At 42.8% G+C, this 17,842-nt stretch overlaps 1 pseudogene; it reads left to right on the plus strand.

Moving 5' to 3' along the window:
- Nucleotides 1–15,835: 15,835 nt before the first annotated feature.
- Ppid-ps12 (peptidylprolyl isomerase D, pseudogene 12) lies at nt 15,836–17,017 on the plus strand (annotated as a pseudogene).
- The last annotated feature ends 825 nt before the right edge of the window (nt 17,018–17,842 follow it).

Consider the following 17,842-nt stretch of genomic DNA (forward strand, 5'->3'; position numbering starts at 1 on the left):
GCCATCCCCAATGAAATGTTGTTCTTATACAAGTTATCTTGGTCATGATGTCTGTTCACAGAAGTAAAACCCTAACTAAGACAATAGCCCAGGAGAATCTCCCTGTCTTATGGCTCCTTATCATGTGATGGGACAGAACATCAAATAACAAGTTATCTGTGAATAAAGCCATCTGCCTGTGATAGGCATAACCACATTAAACAGCACTTTTGGAGCGTTCCATCATAACTGGACCTCAGCTTATGACTGCTTTCCTTTCTTCTAGTGTTTTATTGCCACCATATTTTTTTTATTTCCCCACTCCGTCCCAGATGTGGCTGACTCAACAATGCATCCTTCCAGCCAAGATGGCTGCTTGTCTGCTGGTGTCTGGGCAGTATCCCGTTCCTCATTCTCAGGACAAGTATCCCTTCTTAGAGCCCAGCACAGTGAGGTAGGACAGATTGCACATAACCAGGAAGAGTTACACTCAAAACAGAACAGGAAAGTAAAGAAAGGCAAGCCAAAGACCACTTCTCAGCACTATGTAGTCATCAGCATGAGCTCACAGACTCTGCTCAGCTTCCTTGACACGAGAGCAAAGATCAGTTTGATCATTCACAGTGATCTCCAAGAGCCACTTGACAGCAAATTCTGTTTTCCCCTCTTGTTTCTAATGATTTATTCCAAATGGCCCTGAGCTATGAAACAGACTGAAGCCAGAGTGTTCTGAAAAGTCTGACCTGTTCTTTTGTATTGTCTGTCTCTGCATTTATTAGTATCCTTTCTTCACAGGGAGCCATTGTCCAGGTATCTCTTCTCTTCCTCCAGGGATCTGCTTTCCCACAGCAGTATACTCCCCATTCATTTGCACTGAATTACCTATTCTACAATGTTTGTGTTGATAGCATTAACTGGGGAGGCAAATAGTGAAAATCTGCATGCATCTCTGCCCCACATATGCAAGTGTCTTAGGTTACAGTTCACGTAACAAATCATGAAATGAAACACAATCCACCATCCTCTCTGGCACATAGAACATTATCATGAGCCACAAATCAATGAATCAACCTGTCCGTCAATCTGTATCTATCAAGATTCTATCTGTTTATCTATCTATCCATGTATCAACTGCATTAGCTAGTTTTCTGGTTACTGGGACGAAATACCCTTATCCACTATTATGTTGCTGTGCTAAAATGTGGAATGAAACCAGTTTGGGGAGGAAGTGTTTCTTTCAGCTTGCAGGTTAGAATCCATCAATAAGGGAAGTCATATGTAAGTCAGGAGCTTGAAGGTAGGAATTGAAGCAGAAGCCATGGATAGATACTATTTATTGTCTTGTTTACACAGCTTTTATATACCACTGAGAACATCCATCGAGGGGTGGCACCACCCACAGTGGGCTGGGTTCTTTTACATCAATCATTAATCAAGAAAATGAACTACAGGCCTGACTATAGTCCAACCTGATGGGAACATTTTCTTAATTGAGGTTATTCTTCCCAGGTGACTCTAATTTGTGACAAGGCAACAACAACTAACCAGGACACCAAATATTCGACATAAACAAACTAGAGGATGGGTTGTTTTGGCTTATGGTTTAGGAGATACAGTCCAACATGGCAAAGGCTGAAGCTGTGGGAAAATGAGGCAACCAGGCACTTTATCTGCAGTCAGGAAAGAAAGAGTGATTATGAATATACATTCTTACTCACTTTTAACATAGCTCATACTTCAGTTGTAGCATGGTGCTGCCCTCACTTAGATGCCCTCGCTATTGTCCAGTTCCCTAAGAGATGCTCAGAGAAGCTTGAATCACTGGTGATTCTAGATCCTCCAAAGTTGAAGATTAATATCTATCATCCACCTACTGTCATCTGCCATTGACCTATCTGTGTACCTATTACTGGCTTGTCTTCTGTTTATGCCACCCTTGCTCATCTTTACAATGTCTCTAAGTAAATATATTGCCATTTATATCTGATTTGTCTCTGCTAAAGGTTCCTGCCTTGAAAGTTTGGTTCCCAGTTGGCAGCACTATTTTTCTGGGAGCAGGGAGGACTCTAGAAACAATGGGAGGGAAAATATCACCATGGAAAACACTGTTGAGATGAGGAGATACAGTCCCAGGACCTTTCATTCTTTATTTCCAGTCTCTCAGTAAGTGAAGACAAGGCCTATTACAGATGCCATCAGTATTATGTTATGCCTGAACATATGAGGACAAACAACCATAGATCTGCCTCTTTAAACCTAGGGATCACAATAAATCCTTCCTCCTTTAAGCCATGTTAGGATTCTCTCACAACAATGATAAGATGAAGACAGAGAGTTGGTACCCGAGAAGTGGGTTATCACTGTGACTAAATCTGACCATGTAGTTCTTAGACATTTCAGAACGGTAATGGGAATAGTTCAGAAGAGTTTGAAGACAGGGGCTGGAGAAGCCCTACAATGCTGAAAACAGTGCTTAATGGGTGATGCTAGTGAGACCAGAGGTCAGAATGCTGACAGGAATGTAGACACCAAGCCTGTGTTCATGAGTTTTCATGTAAGAACATGGCCTTTATTAGGAATCAAACCAGAGGGCATTGCTGTTACACCCTCACAGACAAGTCATCTACATTTTATCCTTGTCCTGAAACTTTGTGGGAGGCTAAGATTGAACACCAGAGAACAATTAATTTGGCTGAAGAAAATCCAAAACAACAGTATTCAGACAATGGAATGGTTACTACTAGCTGCTCTTAGGCTGTTTACAGAAGAACCAGAGAAAAGAACAGAATAAAAAGATGATTGGCAAACATTCTGCCTTCCAGAGGAGGAGTGGTGTAAGAGTTGAGGCAAGCTTACTCTAGCCAGGGAAGTAAGTCGGCCAACTGCAGATCTTCACCTCCCTTCTCTCCTCCCTGCTCTTATCTCCAGATGTTCAGGGAAGCAGATCAGCTAACTGCTTCTCCACCTCTCCCTCCTGTCCTCTAAACCCAATCCTCCAGTCTCACTCCCCTGTCTGTAGCAGAGCACCTGATGCTGCTTCCCCTTCCTTTCGCCTCCCATCTGCAGGAGATCAAGATCTTTCCTCCAGCCTCCCCCACTCATCCTGTTATACCAGTCCCCACTCCAGCAGGCACCCATTAGGATGCATTAGTTGATGTTGCTAGTGTTACAATGTGGGGGATATAAACACATGGCTGAAGAACCAGAAGCCCGTGTGTCCAAGTGCCCAAGCTCACAAATGAAAGAGCAAAGCTCCCTTCTTGAGTCCCCTTGTTCTATTTAGACTTCATAGATGCCAGGCTGCCCACCTATGTTGGTGAGAGTACAGGTCCTTCATTGCCTCATGTACACACCCAGTGTGCATTCATGGTGCCTCTTAACACACTCAGGTCAACCTGTAGCAGATACATTTTATTTTATCTCTCTCTCTTTTTCCCCCTCTCTCTCTCTCTCTCTCTCTCTCTCTCTCTCTCTCTCTCTCTCTCTCTGTCCTTAGTGTATACATTATGGCATCCACTGTAGTGTTTTTATGGGATTCCAAAGTGTGTGAACCCAGGTAACCTCAGTGTCTATATCTGTCTCTTGTCTCCTTTTCCTTTTATGTTTTTGTTTTTCTTCTATTTCAATGCATGAGAATTTGCATTCTCCAATTTTATTTTATTTTATTTTATTTATATTGTAAAATTTTAGAAGCCCGTTTTCTAGTAAGAGACAGAAAGGGATTGGGTCTGGATGGAAAGGGAGGTGGGAGAGACTGGAAGGACTAGAGGGAGGGGAAATCATAATGAGGATATATTATGTGAAACAAATCCATTTTCAACAAAAGGAAGAAGAAAGGGTTGAGGCAATGAAGCAGTGTTGTTAAAGATATTAGCATCATCAAAAAGAATGTAAACACTTTGTATTAGGACATCTTGAAGCTATCTCAGGAATTGACAAGACTGTACCTGTCATGGCTACAGGGTATAAAAATGTGAATCCATTTGAAAGACTTGAGACAAAAGAGTTACCAGATCTATGGATATCTCATTGGGGTCATCTGAAAGATCTGAGAAAGCCTGAGGAGAGGCTGAGGAGTTCTAGACTCTGTCCTCCCTCTCCTAAAACTGAACATACCCAGGCATAAGTCATTAATGAAAAGCAAGGTCTGGCAAAGGAACATTCCAGAACAGAGTGAAAGAAAAGGAAGTATAAATATAGTCCACATTCTCAGGCACCATGCACATGGGCTCATTGACCAGTGAGGGGATTGCTTCTCTGGGGTATCCCAAATTAACTCCCAACTTAGGGTTCACTACTTTGCATACTCATCCCCAAGTCACCACCTTGAGCTTCTCAGGGAATGGTCCTTTATGTAGAGACTGGCTTGCATCTTGAGCTTTTAAGCAATATTTGAGAAAATGAAGCAGCGGACATTGTATATTAGAGTTGCTACTAAATGCTTAATGCAGTTAAGTGAAAGCCATTTTCCTACTGTGATGATTAATGCTATAAGTTGACCTGATTGTGTTAAGAGGCTCCATGAATGCACACTGGGTGTGTATATGAGGCAATGAAGGACCTGTACTCTCACCAACATGGGTGGGCAGCATGGCATCTAAGTCTAAATAGAACAAGGGGACTCAAGAAGGGAGCTTAGCTGTTTCATTTGTGAGCTTGGGCACTTGGACACACGGGCTTCTGGTTCTTCAGCCATGTGTTGATACCCCACACCCTGACAATTGGTTCCCTGACTCTGCTTTCTGTTGACATATTGCAGTATTGGACATCTCTGCCTCTTCATTCCTGTGAAACTCTTACTGTGCACATCTCCTGGGCGACCTTGATTTTGCAACTCTTCATCTGACTTCACACCATTCATGTTCAAGACACAAGATCAGGTAAGATTCTGGTAAGTAGAAGTTACCTGGTGATAGCTTTTAAATTGGTGATAACCAATTTGTGTGACAACTACTTGTAGACCAGAGGAATAACTAAATAGCTAAATAATCAATCAATCAATCAAGAAAAGTGTACCAATGTCAGTGCCTTTCCAACAAGTTTCCATTCCAATCTGATCCGACTACTCTGCTTCACTGGATTTTTATGACTGCATATAGGAAACTGACAAAATTGAAGCAAATACGGAATATATCACAGAAAAGTTGGACTTAAAAATAAGCTTTTGCATTTGAGCTGTTCTTTGTATACACATGCTCTTCTTTCTATTTAAAACAATACAGAGCACCCTCTGTGTGTGGGTTAAAAACTGCACAGTGGCTCTCAGCAGGTAGACAAGCAGAAACAGGTTCAGCTTTCCTAGTTACAATCTAGTAAATACTTTATGCAGATGTATGATTAAATATTGTGGCAAATCCCACTGGAGAAATGTATAACTCTTTCCAAGAGAAGAAAATGATAGGTGTGATGTAATCAGGATGAGTCAGAGAAGGCTTTGCCGGGGACCTGAACTTTAATCTCTGATTTGAAATATAATTAGGAAATAGCCCACAAGGGAGGAGGCTGGAAGGACCCAGGCAGAAGCGGGAAAGAGCTGAGGAGTGGAGTGTTGTGGCTTGATGTCATGCCAGGGAGTGACAATGCTGTGCCCTGAGAGCATAGACCAAGGGCAGCCTCAGCCCTTGCAGTGGTGTCAGTCAGCATAAGTGATGTACCAAGTCTGACGTTTTGGGATGGGATGTTAGCTTCTGTATGAGGAGAAAAAAGTGACTATTGAGAGGGGAGGAACATCCAGGCTGGGTGCCACTGAAATGCTAATAAGGTGAAGAGAGCTAATTCATAGATGCTGTACCACTCCACATGTGGGGTACCTGGGAGGGAACTCTGGACATACATTTAGGTTGCATGAAGCAGCTACTTTTTACATTATGAGCTGCTGTGTTGTGTAATATTTGGAAATGGGTATTTGGGTTCACATAGTCTTGTTCATTTAAGAAAGCGTCGCCCTCAGGGTATAGTTACATTAAATTATTCAGACGTAGGAACCTAAACCTTTGTGTAATTAAAAGCACTCGAATCATCAGTTGGATCAGAACTCATTTGAACGCAGTTGGGGACCCACAAAGTGAAAGGAATTCGTAGAGTAAATGGCAGCAGTGCTGCACGGGGAATACTTGCCTGCTTGCTTCTCTCTCAGCTGGAACAAAGCACTCCAGGATGCACTGTCAGGCCTGTGACACAACCCAGAAAAGGCTAGAGATGTTTCACCCTCAGTGATGTTGGGCAAAGGAAGCACACAAGGGCCTCTGTACAGTGGTTGTTGCTTCACCCTGTTGTAACTAGAGATCATTTGCTCCTCTTCAGAGGTGCTGCTCAGTCTCTCTGGGAATAAAACAAGCTTCCAGGATGTAAAACTGAGATACTCATGTCCCAGCTACCACTGGTTTGTCATAAGCATCCTCCTTTTAGACCATGTTCTTTGGTGAACACCCAGCATGCACCCCTGGTGAGCACTCAGCATGCACCCTTGGTGTGCACCCAGCATGCACCCTTGGTGTGCATCCAGCATGCACCCTTGGTGAGCACTCAGCATGCACCCTTGGTGTGCACCCAGCATGCACCCTTGGTGTGCATCCAGCATGCACCCTTGGTGTGCACCCAGCATGCACCCTTGGTGAGCACTCAGCATGTACCCTTGGTGAGCACCCAGCATGCACCCTTGGTGAGCACCCAGCATGCACCCTTGGTGAGCACCCAGCAGGCATCCTTCGTGAGCACCCAGCAGGCATCCTTGTTCAGGGAAGCCTAAATGGAAATTCGGCTCTTTTCAAGCGATGCCTAACCCAGCTGTAGGATGGGCATGAAGCTATATTTCAGGAACAGCCTACTTATAACCCAGCGAGCATAAATGATATTTGTCTAGGAAAATAAAGACCTCTTTAGTTATCTGACAAAAGATGAGAAAATGGCTGTCCCAGTTTGCTTTCTATTGCTGTGATAAACACTGTGACCAAAAGAAACTTGGGGAGGAAAGGGTTTGGCTGGCTTATAAGTGCCAGTCATTGAAATCCATCATGGAAAGAAGCTAAGGAAGGAACTCAAGGGAAGGACCTGGAGGCAGAGGCAGAGAGGCAGAGAGGCAGAAAGAGGCAGAGAGAGAGAGAGAAAGGAAGAGAGACAGAGAGGCAGAGAGGCAGAGAGTCCAGAGTCCAGAGTCCAGAGTCCAGAGACCAAAGACCAGAGACCAGAGTCCAGAGACCAGAGACCAGAGACCAGAGACCAGAGTCCAGAGTCCAGAGGCAGAGGCAGAGGCAGAGGCAGAGGCAGAGGCAGAGGCAGAGGCAGAGGCAGAGGCAGAGGCAGAGGCAGAGGCAGAGGCAGAGGCAGAGGCAGAGGCAGGGGCAAGCACAAGGCCATTGGGAGAGTGTTCTTTACTGAATTGCTCTCCATGGCTTTCTCAACTTGCCCTTTCATATAACTCAGGGCCCTCTGCCCAGGGGTGGAACTGTCTACAGTGAACTGGGCTCTCTCACATCAAGTGTCAACCAAGAAAATGGCCCATAGCCTTGCCTATGAGCTGATGTTATGGACTCATCTTCCCAATTGAGGTTCACTCTTACAGAAGACACTAGATTGTTCAAGTTCACAAAAATCCCTTCAGTATAATGGTACAGGTTAAAAGAGGGGAGGGTTTGTGCTGCCTTTAATGGGAACATTATGTGGAAATCTTTATGAACCATGTGAAATGTTCCCTTGATGTCTTGAATGCTCATTGTTTAGTTCTGTCCTGCTTCTGCCTGGGTCATTGCAGCCTAGTCCTTCATGGTTTATTTCCTAATCATGTTTCAAATTGGAGCTTATTCTGAGTCTGATAAAAATCATTTTCTTTTTACCGGGACACATCTCTGTAAGTATCGATTGCTAGCTTGTAGTCAACATGGAAAGTGCAGGACTTTTGGCTAGATGTTTGCTGAACTTGGGTGGTATCCCAGACTGGGATTTTACTCACAGACGTTTATGTTGATGTACTTGCTCTTTCTGGAAGTTTCCAAGGAAACATTTGCAGTGATCTATGGGCTGTCTGGCCTGGTTATCCTCCACAACTACACTGAAAAATCAAAATCCCAACTTCTCAGTCCATTTCTTTTTAATAGGGCTAAGAGCAAAGATCGACCAAGATTTGATTGACAGTTCAAAAGCATTAGCCATTATTCTTTCAGGAGTTACTCTGTTTTCCTTTGATCCTCTAGGTTTTATTTCTCTCTGACATCATATTGTGCTGGTAGCAGAGAGAGTGTAACGAAGCAAGGCATTTCGCAGCAGCACCCCACTTCCTGTAGACCTTATCTGCATCTACACCCAAAGTTATCATCATCCATTAAGAACCCATTTATGGAAAATGTAGGCTGTAGTTTTTGGCATGAAATTTTCTTTTTTACCAACTTTGAAGACAAAAGAGAATTAATACCTGCAAAGAGGAATTTCCAGTAAGCCACTGACCATAAATGACCTTGAAGTCTCTCCCAAGTTTTTTGACAATGCCATTTTAATTTACTGCTGCTCAGTTCCCATGTGTGCCCAGTTCGTAGCACTGCGACCCAGGAGGAAGACAGGTGCATCTTTGGATGTGCACCTGTTTCTCGGTGACATCTTTGGATGCCAGCCATTCTGTGATGAACTAACATCAGCAATCTCCATTGTTTGACCATAAGTCTAAAGCAGAGCATGGTGGCCCACACCTCAGTTCTCAGCCCTCAGGAGGCTGAGGCAGGAGGATCATTGTGACTTTGAGGCAAGCTTGGCCTACATAATGATTTCAGGGTCTTTTTGTGCTACAGGGCAAGACCAAACCACAAAACCAAACAAAACAGCAAAACCAAATCTATGATGGTACTGTGGCTTACATACAAAGTATCCTTCATAAGATCCTGTGTTCAACACTTAATTCCCAGTTGTAGGAGCTGTTTGGAAAGACTGTGGAGCCTTTAGCAGGTGGAACCTCACTAAAAGAAATAGGCCATTGGGGTTGGGCCTTGAGGTTCTGAAGCCTGGCCATGACTGCTTTCCTGAGTCTGGATGCAGCGTGACCAGCCAGCATCCTGGTCCTTGCTGACATGCCTCCCCTGCCCCTTCCCAGGCCTGTGCCTTCTTTTCCATGGTGAACGCTGTCCCTCTGGAACTTTAGGCTAACATAAACCCTTTGTCCTTAAGTTCTCTTTGTCAGGGTTATTTAATCACACCAGCAGAAGACCCAATGCTGACTGGAAAGATTTTCCTTCTCAGGAAAACCTTTGCTTCCAAGAAGCTCTTTGACTATAGACTGCATCTTTGACTCTCAGACACCAGTTCATTGCAGCTGAGTGTGGCAACCTGACCTCCTGAGAGCAACCGGTCAGTGTGAGGCCCCGGCCAGTGATGATTTGAATGATACCGATTTCTCTCCTGGAAGTTTGATTTCAGGCTTATTAACAGAATGAAACACCTCTAATATTAGGTTCCAGTGCCTTAAACCCATAGAAACCATCTGGTAGAGGAAGTTTATAGGTTTTGATGATATGTTCAAAGTCCCCCACAAATGTCCCAGGCACAGAGACAAGGGCATTCAAAACCTCTCTGTCATTTAAGGCCCATATTATACAGCATCGTCCAGCTATATACTAGTGTAAGTGCTGAGCAGTCTGAAGCGGGTGGTGCTAGAGATGAGCAGGCTGAAGAAGGTGGTGCTACTGATGATCAGCCTGAAGGGGGCGGTGCTAGGCTAAGATTATTGCTGATTTGAAGTAGGAGATGAATCTTTGACTTCTGTAATAAGTTTCTCCAGATGTGACCACAAAGCTGAGAGACATCTTCACATGTGTGCTGGGGCTGTAACACATCTCCAGACTGAATGACCTGCATCAGCAGAGCTGTTCTTTCTTCCCTCATATTCCACAGTCTGATGTAGTAGTGTCAGCCGGGCTCTGATCCTCTAAAATTAGGGACGAATACATCCTGGATTCTTCCAGTTTCTTTGGCTTCCGGTGATCTTTGGCTTGTGGTCACATCATTGAAGTCTCCACCTCTATCTTCGGAGGGCACGGTTTCCATTCTGCCCTTGTTGTTGTTGCTCTTTTCTGACCTTTATATCAGTAATTGTCCCTGATATAAGGTTAACGTTGTTAACTTAGAATCTTCTTGTTTTAAGATCTTTAACTTAATTATATCCCCAAGCCTTTCTTCCAAGTGAGGACAGATGTGAAGGATACCAGTGCTTGTAAATATCTGTTGGGGACCACGAGGCTCTCACATAATGGCAGACTTGGACATACCAAGAGTAAAATCTGCTTGCTTTTTAGTTGATGTCCTTTAGGTGCTAGTCCTTACTGTGCTCTGACCATCCTTGAGAGTCATCTGTGCTTAGCACCAGACAGTAGTTTCCTTCAGTGATACCGCCCTTGTTCAGAGCATGGCTACTTTAATATTGTGTGCAAGAACTCTGACATCATCTGTGCTGATAACTGTGTTCTACCATGCTGTGATCTTTTACTACCTACTCCATGAAAATCCCACTGCTGCCTACTCCATGAAAATCCCACTGCTGCCTACTCCATGAAAATCCCACTGCTGCCTACTCCATGAAAATCCCACTGCTGTCTGCTCCATGAAAATCCCACTGCTGCCTGCTCCATGAAAATCCCACTGCTGCCTGCTCCATGTAGAATCCCACTCCTGCCTGCTCCATGAAAATCCCACTGCTGTCTGCTCCATGAAAATCCCACTGCTGTCTGCTCCATGAAAATCCCACTGCTGTCTGCTCCATGAAAATCCCACTGCTGCCTGCTCCATGTAGAATCCCACTCCTGCCTGCTCCATGTACAACACTACTGCTCCTGTTCCACATACAATGTCTCTGTATTTGCATGAAGCTTCTGCCCAGTACTTATTACACACATTATATAGCTTATTACTTATAGCTATGCCCATCGTTGAGTGTCAGTGCAGGCTCACAGGGTAAAAACACATCCTACTGATCTTCCTTAGTGCAGGCAGGCAACTGCCCAGGCAACTTCTCCTTACCTCTCTCCAGAACTCTTTGACATGGATGGCATACTCGTCACTTTCCTTTCCGATTGATGCTGATCCCTGCCGTCTGGTCTACCTGCATGCTCTACCTTGTCTCTCCTCCCTGAGAATACAGACTTTGCCCACAAGGTGTCTCTAATGTTTGGAGGTCACACAGGCACAGAAGATGTATTTGTGCTAATGATTTAACAAATGAAAACTACCAAATGGTTCTTCTTAGGAGGGTCATCTGAAAACTGGACCTTAATTCCAGTAAATTAAGAACTCCAGGCTGGAAGACAAATGCAGGATCATGTGTGTGTACAACGTATGCCTTTTCCTTCATGCAGCGCTTGGACGGGGGTTTGGTTGGCGTTTTGCATTATCACACAATTGGAGCTCCTTACTGTGTGAGCCAGCCTTCTCGACGCCCGGTGATTTTTTTTTTAAAAGATGTCATGTCTGACTCAATACAATAATGTCATCTTAAATTTTGGCCCCTTATTTGAATACTATAGCTACAATCAAAATAATTTGTTAAATTGCTTATATTAAGAGTAAACATGGATATGACATTGGTTGTCCACCTGCAAACTTTAGAACAATTTACTGTAGCTTGATGCTTAGCCAATTTTAAGTGAGGAATTCAACATCTAGGACACGGATAGCGGAGATGGCGTGAGGGCCCTCAGCCACGCTAACAACTTGGAAAGAAAAGAGAGAAGCCAACGGCACCGTTACAGTGAACTCTCAGGTGAACTTTTCAGTTATGAAAACATCTATTTTGAATCTGTAAATATTTTAACTGTTTTATTAAGGCATGGACTAAACTATTCCTTGACACCTGTTGGGTAGAATGAAAATTTAAAGCCATAGTGGTAAAAGATGGCATACTGATTGTAAAATAAACAAATAATAATAATGAAAAAAAAAAGAACTCCAGGCTGGAGACTTTAGACACTGAACCTGTCTTGAGGTAGAGGTGGCAGCTAGGCATGGAAAGGGATCTCGTGGGCTTACTACAGAGCCTACTCATTGTGTTGAGCAGCAAGCAAAGCCTGAGCCTGCAGAATGACTGGAATCCCACTATTTTCTCTTCCCTAGCCTTTAGGGATTGTTTTATATTTCAGATTAGCTGATAGTGTCTTTATCAGAGAGGAGAAATCTAAAATCTTAGGAAATATAGTAATAGAAATCTGTCAAAGAGATTGTGAGAGATCCTGATTTAGTAAGTGAGAGTACCCACCCTGATAGTATAACTGTGGTTTAAGGTGTTTGAGAATTTCTGTCCTCTAAACCTACTTGGTCTTAGAGATCCATGCTGTGAGAAAACAGGGTCTCCAGTCACTGTTCTTCTAATAAAATCTCTCTTCTTTCTTAATATGCCACCCTTTACATTCACTGTGTGCTATGAATAGCTAGGAATACTTCTTGTGAAATAACTCATGTAAATAACCTCCAATAACCATGGCTACTTGATCCAATGAACAACAGGCCTCAGCCATTTGTCAGTCAATGCTTCAAAGAACACAGATCAGGCTGTCCTAATGAGACCTGCTTTTCCTCTTTGTGGCAAGCAGGCAAGAGTCTTCAATATGTGGATTTAAGTCATTGCTTACACATCCTGTGATTCAGCTGCCTCTGGAGAGATGCCCTACATTGCTCTAATTATTGTTTACATTCTAGGGGAAGACTGACAGCAGCAATGTCAATGTCTCATTCTATGCGGGTCATTTCAGAAATCGAGTTAAGTCCTTAGTGACTTGCCAATATCAATCTTCGGAATGGAACCTCTTGCTCTTCAATAAAGAAGGCATTTCATCAATTGAGTTAGAGGCTACAGTGGTAATATCAGTACAGCAAGGACAGTCATTACACCTCCAGGCAAGAGGACAAGCTGAAAATGAAAGCTACAAGGAGAATATTGACCGTGTAATGTGAAGATGAACGACGTAGCAGGGTCACAGTCGGGTCACCAGGTCTGGTTTGCTCTCTCATGCCTTCTGTCTTTCTAGTTCTGATCAGGAAGGGACATTTGGGTTCCCTATAATGGAGGTTATGCACACAGAACATGTAACATGACATGGAGCATGTACATGGAACATACATACATCATGTGTATGGAGCATGCATCCACGGGCAGAGGAGGATGACTACATGTTAAGGCAAGCCATGGGTCTTCCCTTTGTTTGTCCCAGATGCATGTTTCAAAGACTTGGAAAAGAAATTTCTGGAAGAGAATGGAAACCATTTGTAGATGAATACTTAGCTCTCAGGAATGGGACAAGTAAGATACAGCAAACTGAACTCTAGTGGAGATGGGATCCATGGCACAAACAAGCAAACCAAAGCTTTGCCTCCTAAAACCTTTCCTCATAAACACCAAGACAACAGTGACTTTAAAGGGTTCAAAGTAGGAGGTAAAATCAGCCTCTTCAGCTGTTATCAGCCATTGCCTCTCCGGAAGGCTCTGGGCACTCCTACTGGAGAAAGGACAGAGTAAGCCTATGTGTTCATCTCAGTAACAAACATGCTGTATTCTTGGCCTAATAAGGAGGGAATAGGCCTTTTTGACTCTAGAAAAACAGAGGAACATTAGTGTGTGCCACGCTGTTGAGGATATATCACTTCCACTGCTCAGGGCCTGGATTTGCTTGTCTCGGTGCCACCTAGTACTTTAGAGATCTAGTCCACTTACTTCCATATGAAGCAAAACCCATCCATTCCCAAAGGGTATAGAAGCTCCCTTCAGTACAAAGGTGATCTTTCCCTGCCAAGAATCCCTTCTTGGTTAATACCTTTACAGGAAGGGGCAATAATCTTCCTTAGTATTGCTTCTATCCCCATGCTATCCTCTTTAAAGTAGTTTATTCTTCCTAACCACAATCAGGAAATGGCATTGTTAGACTTTTACAAGGAGCAATGTTTGTTTGGAACATATGTGTATTGCCGGTTGTGGTGGCACATGCCAGTAGGATTTGCTGAAGGAGTCAGAAACAGGAGGATCACGAGTTTGAGACCAGCCTAGGCTACACCTAAAAAAAAAAGTGTACATTTATTCCAAGAAACATTAAGAATACACTGTATGGGTCAGGAACAGGGGTGAAAAGGCACAGCTCACAGAGGTGGGAATTGGAGCAGAAGAAGCCAGGGCAGTGTAGGTAATAATGACCCAGCTCACAGTCAGCTGACCAACAGCAACAGCAACAACAGTGGCAACAACAATGGCAACAAAACATCTAAACTTAATGACATACCTGAAAGCTCTAGGAAAACAAGAAGAAATAACACTCATAGGGTACATGGTAAGAAATATTCAATTCATTGATGAAACCAGCAACAAGCATGAAAGTGATGCAAAGAATCAATGAAACAGGAACTGGTTCTTTGACAACATGAACAAGGTTGACGAACATTTGGTCAAACTAATCAACACGCGCACGTGCGCACACACACACACACGTGCATGCACACACACATACCCATACATACACACACTCACAAACACATACACACATACAAATACCCGTACACACACCCATACATACCCACACACATCCATACACCAATATATACACTCCCATACACACATCCACACACACACACCCATACACACACCCACACCCATATACAACACACACACACACACACACACACAGATGAAAAGGGGACATTGAAATGACACAAGGGAATTTAAAGACTCATAGGATATACTTTACAAAATGGTATTCCACAAAAATCGAAAAACCTAAAAGAAATTGACAGATTTCTTGATAATATAAAACTTACCAAAATTAAATTACAGTGGAATCAACAACTTCAAGAGATCCACAATCTCCTGTAAAATAGAAGCTTAGGTTAAATATATCCCAACCAGACCAGGCAGTGGTGGTGCACGCCTTTAATCTTAGCATTCAGGACGCAGAGACAGTTGGATCTCTGATTTCCAAGTCAGCCTGGTCTGCAGAGTGGGTTCCCAGGTAGTCAGGGCTACACAGAGAATCCCGTCTTGAAGTTATCCCCGGGGTAGGGGAATACAAGATGCATACCTCAGCATAACAAATGCTGTTTATAGGAAGCTAACATCGTCCTAATTGAGGAGAAAACTCAGCTAGTGCAGTAAGGCAACTGAAGGAGATCGGAGGGAGATAAATAGGGAAGGAAGAAGTCAAAGTATCCTTATTTGTAGATGATTTGATTTTATATATATGAGGCCCCAAAGATTCTGTGAGGAAGCATCTACATCTAATAAACACCTTCAACAAAGTAACAGAACCTAAAATGAACACAAAACCAGTAGCTTTTCTACATACAAAACCCAACACGCTGAAGAAGAAGTAGGGAAACCACACTTCCCACATTAGCCAAAAAAACATTGTGGGGTAACTCTAACCAAGCAAATGTAAAAAACAAAACAAAACAAAAAAAAACCCCTCAAAAAAAACCCAAACAAAAACAACAAAACAAAACCAAACCAACAAAAAACAAACCAGACCCACCAGAGCTCCCAGGGACCAAACCACCAACCAACGAGTACACATGGAGGGACCCATGGCTCTAGCCCCATATGTAGCAGAGGATGGCATTGTCTGGCATCAATAGGAAGAAAAGCCCTTAGTCCTGTGAAGTCTCCTTTTCCCAATGTAGGGGAATGCCAGGGTGTTGAAGTTGGAGTGGGAGAATCCTCACAGAAGCAGAGAGGGAAAGGGGATATTGGGGGATAACATTTGAATACATAAAATATCCAAGAAAAATAAAAATAAAAAACAAAACCAACCAACCAAACAAACAAACAAACAAAAACCTTTAAGACACTAAAAAAGGCCCTCTCGTGTACGAGGCACTTGTGTCCTGCTTTCTAGCGCCTACGTTGAAGATGTCCCACCTATCCCCAGCAGCCAAGCCCTCCAATTCCAAGAACCTGTGAGTCTTCTTTGATGTGGACATCGTCGGGGAACAAGTTGGACAAATTGTTTTAGAACTGTTTGCAGATATTGTTCCCAAAACTGCAGAAAATTTTCATGCATTGTGTACAGGAGAAAAAGACACTGGATCCACAACTGGGAAACCTCTTCGTTTCAGTGTTCGGCTTTTTTTCCCCCCCTGGAGCTGAGGACTGAACCCAGGGCCTTGAGCTTGCTAGGCAAGCACTCTACCACTGAGCCAAATCCTTTCCACCGAATTAAAAAAATTATGATTCAGGGTGGAGACTTCTCAAATCAGAATGGGACAGGTGGAGAAAGTATGTATGGTGAAAAATTTGAAGATGAGAATTTTCATTAAGTATGACCAGGAGGGTTTGCTGAGCACGCAAATGCAGGCCCCAATACAAATGGTTCTCAGTTCCTCATCACAACAGTTCCAACTCCTCATGTGGATGGGAAACGTGTGCTATTTGGTCAAGTAATAAAAGGGCTAGGTGTGGCAAGGATGCTTGAAAATGTAGAAGTGAATGGTGAACCTGTCAAACTCTGTGTTATTGCAGAATGTGGAGATGAAGGAAGGGGATGACTGGGGAATATTCCCCAAAGATGGCTCTGGTAATAGCATCCAGATTTTCCCAAGGCTGCAGATACAGATTTAAAAGATGTAGATGTAGATAAAATTGTATTAATATCTGAAGACTTAAACAAACATTGGAAATACTTTTTTTTTCAAGTCTCCGAACTAGGAGATGGCTATTAAAAAGTACTCGAAGATTTTAAAGTGCATGGATAGTTCAAAGTTGTTATTGAGAAAGCAGATCTATCCAGACTGCAACCTAGAGCCTTAAGTTGTGGGCAGCTGAATATTGGTGCTTGCAAATTGAAGGTGTCAAATTGGCAGGGGGCAATCGACAGTTGCTCTTGAAATGGACCCTTCAAATGCTAAAGCACTATACCTAAAGCACAAGGATGCAAGGATTAAAAGAATATGAACAAGCATTGACTGATCTTAAGAAAGCGCAGGAAATGCCCCAGGAGATAAAGCTATCCGGGCAGAATTGCTTAAAGCCAAACAAATGATAAAGACACAGAAAGATAAAGAGGAGGCAGTGTATGCAAAAATGTTTGCTTAATAAGGATTAAAGTTTCCTTAACCATTATACATTGATTATATAAAGGACAATGTATATTACTGTCTACATGATCCCTGGTGTATGTCCCTTGATCCTTGTCATTGTTTACATAGCAGTGCTGACATAGGTTCCTTCTTAATAAAGTGTTAAGAAATACAGTGGGGGGGAAAATGACACCAAAGTAGACACCAAAAGATGTCATGCTCATAGATTGGCTGGATTAATATAGGGAAAAATGGTCAACTAACAAAAGCAATCTATTCTCTGATTCAAACCCAAAATTACAACAGTGTTTCACAGAAATTGAAAAAAAAAAGTCTTCAGCTTCAAATGGAAACACAGAATAGCTGAAACAATGCTAAGTAATAAAAAGAATTGTGGGAGTATTGCCATCCCTGATTTATTAAAGAAGTTGTATTAAAGAGCTACAATAGTAAAACAATGTGGCATTGGAATAAAAACAGATATGTTGATTAGCAAAATAAAACTATAAAGACACAAGCATAATTCTGCACACCTATGAGCACCTGGCTTTTGATAAAGAAGCCAAAACACACACTAGTAAGACAATATTTTTAATGGATGGTACTTGTCAAACTGGATACATACTTGTAGAGGAATGAAAATGGTTTCATATTTATTACTGTGCACAAAAACCCAAATGAGTCAAGGATGTCGAGGTAAGATCAGATACCCTGAACCTGATAGGAGAGAAAGTAGGGGCGTGGCTTGACTCATTAGCATAGGAAAAGATTTTCTGAACAGAGCACCAACAGCACAGACATTAAGACAATTATACATGGGACTCAAGAATGTAAACAGCTT

This window comes from Rattus norvegicus, chromosome 1 (genome assembly GCF_021556685.1).
Source record: "Rattus norvegicus strain SHRSP/BbbUtx chromosome 1, alternate assembly SHRSP_T2T, whole genome shotgun sequence".
NCBI lineage: Eukaryota > Metazoa > Chordata > Mammalia > Rodentia > Muridae > Rattus > Rattus norvegicus.